Source organism: Triticum urartu, chromosome 6 (genome assembly GCF_003073215.2).
Source record: "Triticum urartu cultivar G1812 chromosome 6, Tu2.1, whole genome shotgun sequence".
NCBI classification, from domain to species: Eukaryota; Viridiplantae; Streptophyta; class Magnoliopsida; order Poales; family Poaceae; genus Triticum; species Triticum urartu.
In genome coordinates this window covers 553,138,541-553,142,085 of record NC_053027.1, presented here as the reverse complement: position 1 = coordinate 553,142,085, position 3,545 = coordinate 553,138,541, and positions in this window count along the sequence as shown.

The window sequence follows — 3,545 nt, the reverse complement described above, 5'->3', positions numbered from 1 at the left end:
TTGTGCAGGTGCATGATACGTCTCCAACATATCTATAATTTTTGATCGTTCCATGCTGTTATATTATCATTCTTGGGTGTTTTGCAATCATTTTATATCATTTTTGGGACTAACCTATTGACATAGTGCCCAGTGCCAGTTGCTGTTTTTTGCTTGTTTTTTTACATCGCAGAAAATCAATACCAAACGGAGTCCAAACACAGCAAAACTTTTTGGAGATTTTTTCTGGGCCAGAAGACACAAGAGGGGCTGAAGAAGTACTAGAGGGGAGCTCCGAGGGGAGCACAACCACCAGGGCACCCACCTCGGTGGCCTTCCCAACTGCCTCTTTGCCCTATAAATACCCCCATACTCCAAAAACCCTAGGGGAGTCGATGAAATTTTATTCCAGCCGCCGCAAGTTCCAGAGCCACGAGATCCAATCTAGAGCCCTTTTCCGTACTCCGCCGGAGGGAACACGATCACGAAGGGTTCATCATCCTCATTGGTGCCTCTCCGATGATGCGTGAGTAGTTCAACTCAGACCTACGGGTCCATAAGCAGTAGCTATATGGCTTATTCTCTCTTTGTTTCTCAATACAATGGTCTCTTGGAGATCTATTTGATGTAATGACTTTGTGTGATGTGTTTGTTGGGATCCGATGAATTGTGAGTTTATGATCAGATTTGCCTTGATTTAATATCCATTCTTGATTATTATAGCCTCGTATTTCTTCTCCGATATTTGGGTTTTATTTGGCCAACTTGATATATTTATCTTGCAATGGGAAGAGGTGCTTTGTAATGGGTTCGATCTTGCGGTGTCCTTTCCCAGTGACAGAAGGGGCAGCAAGGCACGCATGTATCGTTGCTATTAAGGATAAAAGGATGGGGTCTATTCCTACATGAATAGATCTTGTCTACATCATATCATCGTTCTTATTGCACTAATCCGTTTTTCCATGAACTTAATACAATAGATGCATGCTGGATAGCGGTCGATGTGTGGAGTAATAGTAGTAGATGCAGGCAGGAGTCGGTCTACTAATCTTGGACGTGATGCCTATATACATGGTCATTGTCTTGGATATCGTCATAATTATTTTCTTTTCTATCAATTGCCCAACAGTAATTTGTCTACCCACCATATGCTATTTTCTGAGAGAAGTCACTAGTGAAATCTACGGCCCCTGGGTCTATTTTCCTATCATATACTTTTAGATATATATTGCTATTTCCTTTTTCCTCTATTTGCACTTTTTATTTTCATATCTATATTATCAAAAACACAAAAATACCTCGCTGAGTTTTATTTGTCGTTCTTCCATTTCCAATTATCAATCTATCTTTTTACCAATCAACTACCCGGGAGGGATTGACAACCCCTCTTATACGTCGGGTTGCAAGTATTTGTTATTTCTATGCTGGTATCGTTTACATAGTGTTGCGTGGTTCTCCTACTGGTTCGATAACCTTGGTCTCATCACTGAGGGAAATACCTACCGTAGTTGTGATGCATCATCCCTTCCTCTTTGGGGAAATACCGACGTAGTTCAAGCGACATCAGTGCATATATTGGAGACTTGCTTGTGCCTCCTACTGGATTGACACCTTGGTTCTCAACTGAGGGAAATACTTATCTCTAGTTTGCTACATCACCCTTTCCTCTTCAAGGGAAAAATCAACACAAGCTCAAGAAGTAGCAGGTACCCGCGAGATATTAATGTGGCATGATCGGGGAGGTAGAGACCTCCCTAGAGAGGGATGGGCCTCGCCCGTGTCGTAAGTCCACGAGACGGGATGACAGGATCACTAGTCGTTTCCAGAAGCTCCCTATACAATACGGGTTTGGATATGTGATCTGAGTAGGCCACTGGCCCTTTTGCACCAACCACCATGTGGGAATAAGTATTAGCACTCGGCGTCGTACGATTTATTCTGAAAGCTTTGTCAGACGCCCAGTTCAGCATTGTGGCATGGCCGGGCAGGTGCCATCCTGGATAGAGCTGGTGCTTGGACCCGACCCTGCTCGCAATGACCCAAAGTGCTTAGGGGTGTGTGGCACCCTGGCTCAGAGCAACCGGTTTACCCTGCATTGCCAGCCTAGAGATCGACTCTTCTCGCAATACAAAACAACATGGTACAGAAACAACCGCTTTATTGATACTAGCGGAATACATAGGTCTGATATTGCATCGAGATACGAGGCCAAGCGGCACACACGGTGCTGCTGGACAGTATGTACATTATTTAATGAACATGGCTGGGGCCTCGATCACACGAACTGCGCGGGAGCGGAAGAACGACGAAGTGGAACTCCATAGCACAGGGACACCGACATGGACACGGCCTAGACACGAGATGCGCTCCGATGCGAATCGACTTGCCTGAAAGCTGGCATAACACGTCAGGTCAGTACATTGAATGTACTTGCAAGCTCACAACAAACATAAGCACGATGACAGACAATATCATGATAATTAATCAGGCTAAATCAATGCAAGAAATACTACAGATGCAATGCAGCCAAACAGTGCACCGAGTCACACGGAGTCGCTTACCAGGCGGTTACCTCGTAACCAAACGGTGACCACACCGGGGTCATACCTGAAACCAATTACTCATGAACACCTCGAGTGTTCAAGATTCACCATGAAACAATGCATCACAACAATCACTTAGTTTGCAAGATTTATTATAAAAGTTGATCCATGGTGTGACTTACTCCCGAGTCTTGCCCATAACCGAGGGCGCGGCTATCGATAGATTAAATACACTCTGCAGAGGTAGCGCACTTTACACACACTACGGAATACCTAGCCTCGCACTCCCATTCGGGTGGACCAAAGTATTCCGACGAAACCCTCCCTTTGTCATGCACTCTCCCCGGCCACTCCGACCATCTCCCTCTCATGGCTAGGTCTTGGGTGGCCCCGTGTCTACCAAAGACACCTACGGCCACCGTCGTGGCAAAATGGTCCCAAACGGGGACAAGGTACCATAAAAACAAAAATGAGCACACAAGGTTATGTCTGCTTACCGGGCCAGGGTATGCACGCCCATAAGCTTCCCTCGCGGGAGGCACCGGTGAGAGCCACAACAAAGGCCCGAATTAAGACCTTCCCATTAGGTAAATGTGGTCGCACTGAATTAAAACCCGATTCAGTGGCACCATTATGTGATCAACATCATATTGAAGTTGAACCAATCCAATTTAACTTTGATAAAGAAAACTTTTTATCAATAACATGATATAAAAATTTTCATGCAACTACTCGTCATGCAAGGCAAATAACTCATATTCATGGATCAAACTTAACCACATAATTATCTTACAACACTAAAGATCAAAACTCTCTGGTTATAACTCATTTTCATCATCAAGCCATATTTTTATTAGTTCTTTATTTAAATTAAAATATCACTTAGAAATTTTTTTTACTACCATTAATTTCCATAGCAATATGCATAGTGCAACTCTTACTCTAATTAACCAAACAAGTTCATGCATTCAACTTGTAACTAAAACAAGCACATCTAGCAGAATAAAGTAACTAGCAATTTAC